This window comes from Schistocerca cancellata, chromosome 7 (assembly GCF_023864275.1).
Source record: "Schistocerca cancellata isolate TAMUIC-IGC-003103 chromosome 7, iqSchCanc2.1, whole genome shotgun sequence".
In the NCBI taxonomy this organism is placed as follows: Eukaryota; Metazoa; Arthropoda; class Insecta; order Orthoptera; family Acrididae; genus Schistocerca; species Schistocerca cancellata.
In genome coordinates this window covers 436,348,046-436,361,484 of record NC_064632.1, presented here as the reverse complement: position 1 = coordinate 436,361,484, position 13,439 = coordinate 436,348,046, and the positions used below count along the sequence as shown (strand labels likewise).

General features: G+C 40.5%; 1 protein-coding gene across 1 annotated transcript in view; it reads right to left on the bottom strand.

The window, feature by feature from the left end:
- Window positions 1-13,439, bottom strand: part of LOC126092814 (neural-cadherin-like) — a gene marked incomplete at its 3' end in the record, with an annotated part of 240,430 nt that overhangs the window by 84,659 nt on the left and 142,332 nt on the right. The window lies entirely within an intron of this gene.

Genomic DNA, 13,439 nt, shown 5'->3' with positions numbered 1-13,439 from the left:
GTACGAACAACTGAGAACTCAGTCTTCTACTGGAATCCGCTATTATAGTCTTACTGTTACTGTATTAGTCCTGCAATAATAGGAAAGTCAATATGCCTACTTATAATATCTTACAGCTGCCTTGGGTTACAACAAAATTAAAGTCATGTCAAAATGATTATCAGTTGCATAAGGCACCATTTCCTGTATGAAATAAGGGCTGTTAAGAAGAAGTGACTAAATGATATAGGCAAGCCGTCATACCATTTATAAGGATAATTGATTTTAAATTAAATTTTGTTGTAGTACTGCTGGACTTCATAATAGCAGATTCCAGTAGAAGATGCAATTCTCATTAGTACGTACACGCTCGGCCGTGAGTTAACAGGTTTAGAAACGCATTTTGTCTGCTGAGCTGAGCGAGCGAGCGAGCTCAGGCGTACCTTGGTGACGTACACACCATGGCCTGTCCTTCTCGTGGGCCTCGGGACCGGCGTTTGCTTCGGGAGCAGCGCTATGACATATGGGCGGTGCATTTATGCGATGTATTGGAGTATGTTTTCGTTTCTGGTAAAAAAAAATAAAAAAAATGTAAATTGCTATTCCGCTATTGCTAGAGTGTTACCACTACATTCTGTAACTTGTGCAGCTTTTAAACAGATAATAATGATTTTTAAATAGTTCAAGCATGTATCGAATCGAAACCTGCAAAAAGAAAGGCAAAGTATAGTCGGTTTTTTGGGCTTTTCTGTCAAAGTAAACAGTCGAAATGGGCTTACAATTTGATAAACTGTCTCTGTGAGAAGCGTTATCGAGCATAAAAGATCTACATGACACTCATTTTCATTTTGTATCTCTCACATGTTTGAAAGAACTTCAGCTTATAGGTGTGCACTACCGGTTTCACTAGAGAAATTGTAGCTACAAGTACTTTATCTGTAGAAAGCATTTGAATTAGCTAATGTAACTAAACCATCCTTCAAAACACCTGGGTGGTAACCTAAAGAATGTAAGGTTGATACTGCAAGTAGAGGATAACGGAGTTTTTTCCAAAGAAAATTACAAGCTTTCTGCGAAACGGCACCAACTTGCAAATGTGCACTTTGACAAACAGAACCTGTTTTAATGTCTGTAACAAATTTCTGACTTGACTGGATTAAAATATTTTGCCCAGTATTCGATTAATCTCTGTAATGCCCCTTAACCTTGGGTTAAGACAGGGTAATGTATTATCCACGCTACTCTTCAACATAGTGTTGAAGAGAGTGATGCGAAGGGTGGAGATTGATAACTGAGGTGGCACTCTGTTTAACCGTATGCGCCATAATTTAGCTTATGCCAATGATGTGTGTATACTGTGTAGAAGTTTGAAAGAAATGGAAGAAGGATTTGCAGAATGGAAAAGGAGACAGAACAGTTGGGACTTAAACAACACAAAAACACAGTATCTCTTTGCTTCCACGAAAAATGCTGTTGTTAAAGAGAAATATATGAAGTTGAACAGAGGCAATTATGAGAGATGTGAGGAGTTCCAATACCTGGGATGGTTACAGAGGATAGCAGAATAACAGAAGAAATAAAATCTAGGATTACTGCAGTAATTAGAGCTTACTGGACCCTGATCAAGATCCTTCAGTCACATAGCCTGAGCAGAAAATCGAAAGTGACTGTCTATCGAACAGTCATAAGACTGATGGTAATGTATGGCTCAGAAACATGGACATTGACTGAAGCAGAAAAGAGCTCTTGAGGAGAGCGCCTGACGTCCTAACACGAAAAAAATGCGGATTTATCGAAATCCATTGTGAGCTAAAAAGACATAAATCCCGTCTAAAATACCATGACGAGCCGTAATATGACATGTGGTCACGCGGCCTTCGTGATGATGCATTCATATTTTCGCAGAAGTTGGTATTACTGAGCTGCATTTGCTTAGTGGTAACCCTAATGATTTCGTAAGTATTTTGTTGGTGTGAGTATAGTAGAAAGTGTAGCACAGCTGATAGATTATTTATTTCGTTTCGTTAGAATGTAACCAACTCCACAATACTGACACGGCAGTTCATTTTCAGTTCTGAATTTTTGCAGAGGTAAGTAATGTATTCATAATCCAATGTCGTAAACAATGTGATATAGCTCTGTTTTCAATTAAATCAAATTTAGGCAAAACAAAGTCACATACATTAAATAACTTATTTACTTTAAAAACAGTTATGCATTCATAATAATGCGTGTTTGGAATTCCACGACTTCTTAAATTTAAAAGGAAGTAAACATTTGCAGCATGAAATTCATTCATCACAGAATTTTTGGGGCATTGACAATTGGCAATGAGTGTTATAAGCTTTGTGTAGTGACATCAATAAGTGTTGTGTTCTGGTTACTAACTTTTAAGATACGAGTGTATTATAATCATACAGTAACTAGGAAAGTGCCTACATTTTATATTACATTTATTACAATTTCATTTGGTGCCTAGTATTAATTTTGCCGTACCCTTTAATAATGTACAACAATTACAGAGCATTGTTGCAATCCGAGCGGTGAGCAGTTATAATATTGGTCCCAGCTTCGATTCCCAGAAATATGGTCACCTTACATTCGGTAATTTCAGAACTAAGAGTCTCATAAATGGCAAGATATTGGAAAGAATTGCAAGCTTCGTTTAACATAGGATACTTTTCACTCGCATGGATTGGTTTGTGGCCTGGCTGGCTACATGGAACCTTCAAGGCAGGAAAAGGCGCCCATTCAGGTGCTCACAATAACTGCTGCCAACAACAAATCTGACTCAGTTCGTGAATCCACAGGTGGAACTGAAAAACTACAGGAAGTTGAGAGAAGGCAATACAGAAGGAGAAAATGCTTCACTAAGATACGTAGTTTCTCACTCGGATGTGGAAACTACAGAAAGGTAAAGCATTGCCTCCCCACTGCCGTATTCAAATGCTCTCGTGACTGTAGTCTCCATACCAGCGTTCACATTCTTAGAGCTAAGTGAAATACAATGATCACTAAACACTTCGATTTGACTCCGTATACATTATGAAGCTCTGAAAGTTTGTCGCCCCATTCCTTTATTTTGTGAGAAGTCAGGGCTCTTCTTACGCCATCTCAACTATAGTAGACATCTTTTCGCCACGAAAGCTGTCATCGCCTGTGACTGTGTGCTTTTTATGTTCTTCTTGCTTCCAAGGAAGCAGAATTCCTTCATTTTCGCTACTTTGTGGTCCTCAATTTTCGTATCATGTTTATGAATAATCTGCTACTCATTCCATTTAACAGGTCATGTAATTCTTCCTCGCTTTCACTGAGGGCAGCAATGTCATAAGCGAATTCTATTATTGGTATGGTTTGACCCTGAATTTTAATCACAGTTCATTTATTTCCATGACTGCTTTTTTGATGTACATACTAAACAGTAGTGAACTTATTTCTGGTCTTCTTATTCTAATTTTCGTTCTTGGTTCTTGTACGTATTGTGTACTAGCTTAACGCCGCTGCTTCGTTCGGAGTAGACCATTGGTCTGCACAGATTTTGTTTTTGTTTTTTTGTTTTTCTTTAATCGAATTTTTATGTTGTTCACAACTTGCAATAACTTACAAATCTTCACGCAAATTAAGACCATAGAACCATGGTCTTTTCCGAATGTACTTTCTAGAGTCCTAGCTTCTTGTTAATCATGCCTTGTGCTTACTTGTGTTGATATTTCGATAGAAATTTTCATCATATTATACATATTTCTTTATATTTACCAGAGAAATGTATTAGCACTTTTCATAGATTTAGCATAATTTTTTTTAATATAAAGAAATACACTCCTGGAAATGGAAAAAAGAACACATTGCCATCGGTGTGTCAGACCCACCATACTTGCTCCGGACACTGCGAGAGGGCTGTACAAGCAATGATCACACGCACGGCACAGCGGACACACCAGGAACCGCGGTGTTGGCCGTCGAATGGCGCTAGCTGCGCAGCATTTGTGCACCGCCGCCGCCAATGGCAGCCAGTTTGCCGTGGAATACGGAGCTCCATCGCAGTCTTTAACACTGGTAGCATGCCGCGACAGCGTGGACGTGAACCGTATGTGCAGTTGACGGACTTTGAGCGAGGGCGTATAGTGGGCATGCGGGAGGCCGGGTGGACGTACCGCCGAATTGCTCAACACGTGGGGCGTGAGGTCTCCACAGTACATCGATGTTGTCGCCAGTGGTCGGCGGAAGGTGCACGTGCCCGTCGACCTGGGACCGGACCGCAGCGACGCACGGATGCACGCCAAGACCGTAGTATCCTACGCAGTGCCATAGGGGACCGCACCGCCACTTCCCAGCAAATTAGGGACACTGTTGCTCCTGGGGTATCGGCGAGGACCATTCGCAACCGTCTCCATGAAGCTGGGCTACGGTCCCGCACACCGTTAGGCCGTCTTCCGCTCACGCCCCAACATCGTGCAGCCCGCCTCCAGTGGTGTCGCGACAAGCGTGAATGGAGGGACGAATGGAGACGTGTCGTCTTCAGCGATGAGAGTTGCTTCTGCCTTGGTGCCAATGATGGTCGTATGCGTGTTTGGCGCCGTGCAGGTGAGCGCCACAATCAGGACTGCATACGACCGAGGCACACAGGGCCAACACCCGGCATCATGGTGTGGGGAGCGATCTCCTACACTGGCCGTACACCACTGGTGATCGTCGAGGGGACACTGAATAGTGCACGGTACATCCAAACCGTCATCGAACCCATCGTTCTACCATTCCTAGACCGGCAAGGGAACTTGCTGTTCCAACAGGACAATGCACGTCCGCATGCATCCCGTGCCACCCAACGTGCTCTAGAAGGTGTAAGTCAACTACCCTGGCCAGCAAGATCTCCGGATCTGTCCCCCATTGAGCATGTTTGGGACTGGATGAAGCGTCGTCTCACGCGGTCTGCACGTCCAGCACGAACGCTGGTCCAACTGAGGCGCCAGGTGGAAATGGCATGGCAAGCCGTTCCACAGGACTACATCCAACATCTCTACGATCGTCTCCATGGGAGAATAGCAGCCTGCATTGCTGCGAAAGGTGGATATACACTGTACTAGTGCCGACATTGTGCATGCTCTGTTGCTTGTGTCTATGTGCCTGTGGTTCTGTCAGTGTGATCATGTGATGTATCTGACCCCAGGAATGTGTCAATAAAGTTTCCCTTTCCTGGGACAATGAATTCACGGTGTTCGTATTTCAATTTCCAGGAGTGTATTTTCTTAAAAATTTTCATCACTTATTTCGCCCCGTTAGAGATCGAATTTCCAAACATAGTGCGACATATTTTCACTTCCCTAAACGAGAAGGTAAAAACCAATTTTCAAAGATTTTGCCTAAAAATGCTTTCAAAATGAAATATTTTCCTAAAACTTCACTCCCTATTTCACCCCCTTGGGGATGAATTTCCACAACCAGTGAAACAAATATATCTTTTTCTTTCGTACAGAGAAACCAAATGCGAATTTTCATAGAATTAGCTTCAAACATGCTTGCATAATGAAACATTTTCATAAAAACATTCATCCCCTTTTTCACCACCATAGGGATTGAATTTCTAAAAAAATTGAAACACGATTTTACTATGCAAATTTTCTTAGATTTAGCTTTAAAATGGTTTCATGATGGGATATTTTAATAAAAATTTTCACCCGCTGTTTGACCCTCTTACAGGGTGAATTTTCAGAAAAACTGAAGATGTATTTGTTTCTTTCCAATTGAGAAGTCAAATACGTATTTTCACAGCTTGAGCTTTAAAAATGCTTTTGAAGTATTTTAATAATGACTTCATTTCTGACTGGGAAACCAAATACCAATTTTTGTAATTCTAGCTTCAAAATTGCCTTAATAGCGACACATGTTCAAAACACGTTTTATTGCCTACTTTACCTCCTTAGGGATGGAATTTGGAAAAATACTTTCTTAAACACCTGCAGTATAAGATCAACACTCTCACCAAAATTCCGGTTCTGTTCTTAGCAGTTTTGGCTGGGCGATGATGAGTCGATCATTTAGGACATCAGGTTTTTTTAGGTATAGATTATGCTTGTACCTCTGCACCTTTATATCTCTATATCCTATCCCTGTCATTTATTCCAGTGATTACTTCTTCACTGAACAAACTAAACAATAGGGACACTTTATTCTCGGTCTTCTTATTCTTATTTTTATTCTTAATTCTTGTACACATGGTATATTACCCTTATATCTCTATACCTTAACCATATTCGTCTGCGAATTAGGAACATTTTGTATAATTTTACATTGTCAAACGCTTTTCCTAGGATGACTGATCCTATAAAGGTATCTTGCTCTTTCTTATGTCTGACTTCCGTTGTCAAACGCAACGTCGGGACTGCCTTTCTGGCGCCTTTACATTTCCTAAAGCCAAGCTGATCGTTATCTAACAGATAATCAATTTTCTGCTCCAGACCTTTGTATGCTATTATTGTTAGTTATTTGAATGTGTGCACTATTAAGCTCATTTGCGATAGTTCTCTCATTTATCGCCCCTTGTTTGGATATTTATTATAGTTCTTAAACTAATTGCACTTCTCAAATTTTTGGACAGATGGCTTACAGATGTTATAGGTACCTGAGCTGCAATAATAATAATAATAATAACAATAACAATAATAATAACAATAATAAAATTTTTTAATTAATAGCCCCCCCCCCATGAACCATGGACCTTGCCGTTGGTGGGGAGGTTTGCGTGCCTCAGCGATACAGATAACCATACCATAGGTGCAACCACAACGGAGGGGTATCTGCTGAGAGGCCAGACAAACGTTTGGTTTCTGAAGAGGGGCAGCAGCCTTTACAGTAGTTGCAGGGGCAACAGTCTGGATGATTGACTGATCTGTCCTTGTAACACTAACCAAAACGGCCTTGCTGTGCTGGTACTGCGAACGGTTGAAAACAAGGGGAAACTACAGCCGTACTTTTTCCCGAGGGCATGCAGCTTTACTGTGTGGTTAATGATGATGGCGTCCTCTTGGGTAAAATATTCCAGAGGTAAAATAGTCCCCCATTCGGATCTCCGGGCGGGGACTACTCAAAAGGACGTCGTTATCAGGAGAAAGAAAACTTGCGTTCTACGGATCGGAGCGTGGAATGTTAGATCCCTTAATCGGGCAGGTTGGTTAGAAAATTTAAAAAGGGAAATGGATTGGTTAAAGTTAGATATAGTGGGAACTAGTGAAGTTCGGTGGCAGGAGGAACAAGACTTTTGGTCAGGCGAATACAGGGTTATAAATACAAAGTCAAATAGGGGTAATGCAGGAGTAGGTATAATAATGAATAAAAAAATAGGAATGCGGGTAAGCTACTACAAACAGCATAGTGAATGCATTAATGTGGCCAAGATAGACACGAAGCCCACGCCTACTACAGTAGTACAAGTTTATATACCAACTAGCTCTGCAGATGACGAAGAAATTGAAGAAATGTATGATGAAATAAAAGAAATTATTCACATAGTGAAGGGAGACGAAAATTTAATAGTCATGGGTGACTGGAATTCGGTAGTAGGAAAAGGGAGAGAAGGAAACGTAGTAGGTGAATATGGATTGGGGGTAATAAATGAAAGAGGAAGCCGCCTGGTAGAATTTTGCACAGAGCACAACTTAAACATAGCTAACACTTGGTTCAAGAATCATAAAAGAAGGTTGTATACATGGAAGAAGCCTGGAGATACTGACAGATTTCAGATACATTATATAATATTAAGACAGAGATTGAGGAACCAGGTTTTAAATTGTAAGACATTTCCAGGGGCACATGTGGACTCTGACCACAATCTATTGGTTATGAACTGTAGATTAAAACTGAAGAAACTGCAAAAAGGTGGGAATTTAAGGAGATGGGAACTGGATAAACTGACTAAACCAGATGTTGTACAGAGTTTCAGGGAGAGCGTAAGGAAACAAATGGCAGGAATGGGGGAAAGAAATACAGTAGAAGAAGAATGGTTAGCTTTGAGGGATGAAGTAGTGAAGGAAGCAGAGGATCAGGTAGGTAAAAAGACGAGGGCTAGTAGAAATCCTTGGGTACTAGAAGAAATATTCAATTTAATTTATTAAAGGAGAAAATATAAAAATGCAGTAAATGAATCAGGCAAAAAGGAATACAAACGTCTCAAAAATGAGATCTACAGGAAGTGCAAAATGGCTAAGCAGGGATGGCTAGAGGACAAATGTAAGGATGTAGAGGCTTATCTCACTAGTGGTAAGATAGATACTGCTTACAGGAAAATTAAAGAGGCCTTTGGAGAAAAGAGAACCACTTGTATGAATATCAAGAGCTCAGATGGAAACCCAGTTCGAAGCAAAGAAGGGAAAGCAGAAAGGTGGAAGGGGTATATAGAGGGTCTATACAAGGGTGATGTACTTGAGGGCAATATTATGGAAATGGAAGAGGGTGTAGATGAAGATGAAATGGGAGATATGATACTGCGTGAAGAGTTTGACAGAGCACTGAAAGACCTGAGTCGAAACAAGGCCCCAGGAGTAGACAACATTCCATTAGAACTACTGACGGCCTTGGGAGAGCCAGTCCTGACAAAACTCTACCATCTGGTGAGCAAGATGTATGAAACAGGCGAAATACCCTCAGACTTTAAGAAGAATATAATAATTCCAATCCCAAAGAAAGCAGGTGTTGACAGATATGAAAATTACCGAACAATCAGTTTAATAAGCCACAGCTGCAAAATACTAACACGAATTCTTTACAGACGAATGGAAAAACTAGTAGAAGCTGACCTCGGAGAAGATCAGTTTGGATTCCGTAGAAACACTGGAACACGTGAGGCAATACTGACCTTACGACTTATCTTAGAAGAAAGATTAAGGAAAGGCAAACCTACGTTTCTAGCATTTGTAGACTTAGAGAAAGCTTTTGACAATGTTGATTGGAATACTCTCTTTCAAATTCTGAAGGTGGCAGGGGTAAAATATAGGGAGTGAAAGGCTATTTACGATTTGTATAGAAACCAATTTGGCGAATTCGGAGTAGGTATTAAAATCCATGGAGAAGAAATAAAAACTTTGAGGTTCGCCGATGAAATTGTAATTCTGTCAGAGGCAGCAAAGGACTTGGAAGAGCAGTTGAACGGAATGGACCGAGTCTTGAAGGGAGGATATAAGATGAACATCAACAAAAGCAAAACGAGGATAATGGAATGTAGTCGAATTAATTCGGGTGATGTTGAGGGTATTAGATTACGAAATGAGACACTTAAAGTAGTAAAGGAGTTTTGCTGTTTGGGGAGCAAAGTAACTGATGGTGGTCGAAGTAGAGAGGATATAAAATGTAGACTGGCTATGGGAAGGAAAGCGTTTCTGAAGAAGAGAAATTTGTTAACATCGAGTATTGATTTAAGTGTTAGGAAGTCGTTTCTGAAAGAATTTTTTTATGGAGTGTAGCCATGTATGGAAGTGAAACATGGACGATAAATAGTTTAGACAAAAGAGAATAGAAGCTTTCGAAATGTGGTGCTACAGAAGAATGCTGAAGATTAGATGGGTAGATCTCATAACTAATGAGGAGGTGTTGAATAGAATTGGGGAGAAGAGAAGTTTGTGGCACAACTTGTCTACATGAAGGGATCGGTTGGTAGGACATGTTCTGAGGCATCGAGGGATCACCAATTTAATATTGGAGGGCAGCGTGGAGGGTAAAAATCGTAGACGGAGACCAAGAGATGAATACACCAAGCAGATTCAGAAGGATGTAGGTTGCAGTAGGTACTGGGAGATGAAGAAGCTTGCACAGGATAGAGTAGCGTGGAGAGCTGCATCAAACCAGTCTCAGGACTGAAGACCACAACGACAACAATTAATAGGCAACTGTGTCTTGTTAAAATTAAGGAAGAAGGGAAGTTATATTTGGAAAAGGAAAAGGGGGCGGTGGAACAGTTACAAACTGGACTCCACCCCCTCCCCCCTCCCCCTCACTAGAATTGAACCGTAGATTAGCGACTACTGTAAACTCTTCTCGTATTTTTTTTTAAACCCTTGCCAAATTTCTGAGTCACAGTCGTTTTAACCATAACAAATGATATATTTTAGAACAATAAAAAAGGTCATACCTCAGTAGCGCTATCTAGAGTTCGGTTGTAAAAACATAAAAGGCCGCTGTCCTACTCTACATCTAGCATTACATACCGAGACTGTAGATTTGGTATGTAACAGCAATAAATGAATAAATAAATACGTGCTCCATTACTCTCATGAATACAGGATATAAAATCTATACTAAAATAATAAAAAATTGATTAAATACTCTTACGATTAGTCTGATAGGAGAAGAGGAACGCGAATTTAGGAAAGGAAAATCGTGCATGAATGCCTTCACCATTAAAGAAATAATAAACAAAGAAGAGAAAGGAATTTGGGAACACATCTCACTTTTATAGACTCTGTTAAGGCGTTTGTCAAAATAAACTGAAGAAAATTATGGCAAATATCAAAAAATGCGTGCTATCCACTGCACCTAATGAAAGGTCAGTGTAGAAATATTACTTTTATTATGTACACAGCAGTTGAAAGAAGTTAACAGATTTTAGCAAATACAGGACCTAGAAAAGCTTTTCCTCCTCTCTTTTTTAATATACTTATTGACGACATTGTAAAGAAATTGAATTTTCAGGTAGATTGAGGAATTAAATTATCAAATATATCGGTTCAAACACTCTTCTATTAGGTTAGTGAATAAGTTCGTAGCGTTTTTCTCTTGCATGTTGGTATTCCGGTTGCTATGGGTTTATTTATCGACTGTCATTTTTTATTTGTAGTTCACTGTCGCTATCTGTGTTTACATATTGTCACTGTGTCACTTGGAGATACCGAATGGGGCTGTGGATACTAGAAAATGGAGTGCCAAGTAGAGAAATCGGAACGTTTCCGAAAGTCTTCTGTTTGAATTAAATAGAGGGATGATAGCAGCGGAGGCTGTAAGAAACATTTGGGCCGTTTGTGGGGATAATGCTATTGGAAAGAGCACGGCAGGAAAGTGGTTTTCTTATTTTAAGGAGGATCGTTTTGACGTAAGCGACTCTACACGTTCACGGAAACCTTCTGGGCTTGGTGAAAACGGTTTAAATGCATTAATCCACAATAATGCAGGTCAGTGTACTCGAGAACTGACAAATGGGATGAACTATGATCATGTCACCATTGTGTGACATTTGCATGCAATGGGAACGGTTCAAAAATGGTGTATGGGTCCCTCATGCTGTAATCCAAAATCATAAAAATCAGCAGCTGGCCATATGTGCATCTCTGCTTGCTCGTCATCAACTGGCTCGTGAACAACACCGACCATTCCAAATACTGTCTTTATGCTAACATAAGAAAAAGAAGGAAATGGTTGAACCCAACAAAGCATCAACTACCTGTACAAGAACCTGCGCGCATTCACAAAATATAAAGTTTCGAATTTGGTGGAACAGCCCAATTGCTTCCCTGAGGTTTAACCATCACTGGCGACATTTATTGTCAACAAGTGTGACAGCTTGCAGATGTAATCCAAGAACAACGACGAGGATATCTGGGTGTAGTGATGGAACTTCATGATAATGCCCGCCTGCGTTCTGTTGGGTTGGCTAGTCATTTCGCACCCACTTATTTTTACCTGATCTTGTGCCCTCAGATTTTCACATTTTTCTTTCTGTATCGAATAAGCTTCAAGCAACTTCGATTCCAGATTAAAATATGCTGCGAACATGGCTCGACGAGTTCTTCGCCTCAACAGCACTTGATTTCTACAATCACAGAGTCGGAAAGTTACTCCAGCGTCGGCATACTATTGTAAATAGTGCAGGAGAATATATTATTGATAACTAAAGTCTCTGTTACCTGTCTCTGTTGTGTTTATTAAACTTACGGTAAATCGCTACGAACTTATGCACTAACCGCATATTTGCAGACAATCAAATAATGATTGAAGTGAAGGAGACACACCTACAGCAATATCTTTTAAATAATCTGTGTAAATATTACAATTCCAAAATATCAGTAAAAAAACTAGAAGTATTACTTTTAGATTCAGTCAGATCAAAGACTGTGCTAGAAAACAACATATTAATACAAGTATCGAATTTTAAATATCTTGGTTGGAACATGAATTTTTGCAATGACAATGACACTGCGCAAAAAGAAAATTTCAGCCTGTATACGGAAGAATTGAAAGAACTATTGAAAATAACGTTAGGAAAGAAACGAAAATTAAATTTTATAAAGTAGTGATGTTAATGACGTTGCGTTATGGCATCGAAGCCTGGCTGCTGACTCAAACGCAAGACAGTAAAATACACTACTGGCCATTAAAAGTGCTACACCAAGAAGAAATGCAGATGATAAACGGGTAGTCATTGGACGCATATAGTGTAACAGAACTGACATGTGATTACATTTTCACGCAGTTTGGGTGCATGGATCCTGAGAAATCAGTACCGAGAACAACCACCTCTGGCCGTAATAACGGCCTTGATACGCCTGGGAATTGAGTCAAACAGAGCTTAGATTCGTGTACAGGTACAGCTACCCATGCAGTTTCAACACGATATCACAGTTCATCAAGAGTAGTAACTGGCGTATTGTGACTAGCCAGTTGCTCGACCACCATTGGCCAGACGTTTTCAATTGGTGAGAGATCTGGAGAATGTGCTGGCCAGGGCAGCAGTCGAACATTTTCTGTATCCAGAAAGGCCCGTACAGGAGCTGCAACATGCGGTCATGCATAATCCTGCTGAAATGTAGGGTTTCGCAGGGATCGAATGAAGGGTAGAACCACGGGTCGTAACGCATCTGAAATGTAACGTCCACTGTTCAAAGTGCCGTCAATGCGAACAAGAGGTGACCGAGACGTGTAACCAATGGCAGCCCATACCATCACGCCAGGTGATACGCCAGTATGGCGATGACGAATACACGCTTCCAATGCGGAAATGGGATTTTCAAAGATTGTTAAAAGATGTAAAGAGGACGGAGAAAATATGAAATGAAGTATTAGGAAAGAATTAAATGTAGAATCAATACACAGTAAAAGTCATATTTGTTATAAAAATGTCTCTAAGTACTATGGGACTTAACATCTGAGTCCCCTAAGACTTAGAACTACTTAAACCTAACTAACGTAGTGGCGTCACACACATTCATGACCGAGGCAGGATTCGAACCTGCGACCGCAGCAGCAGCGCGGTTCCGGACTGAAGCGCCTAGAACCGCTCTCCCACAGCGTCCGACTGTTATAAAAAATTATGTATATATGTATGTACGTTCCACATGTTCTGGTAAACCACTGGACCGATTTCAACTAAACTTGGTACATGTATCACTTACTGTCTGGAAAGAATCGCTGTGGGGCAAGAACAACCTACCCATTACAGGGGAGGAAGTAGTAGTGAAAAAGCAGTGTACCCAACGACGCCC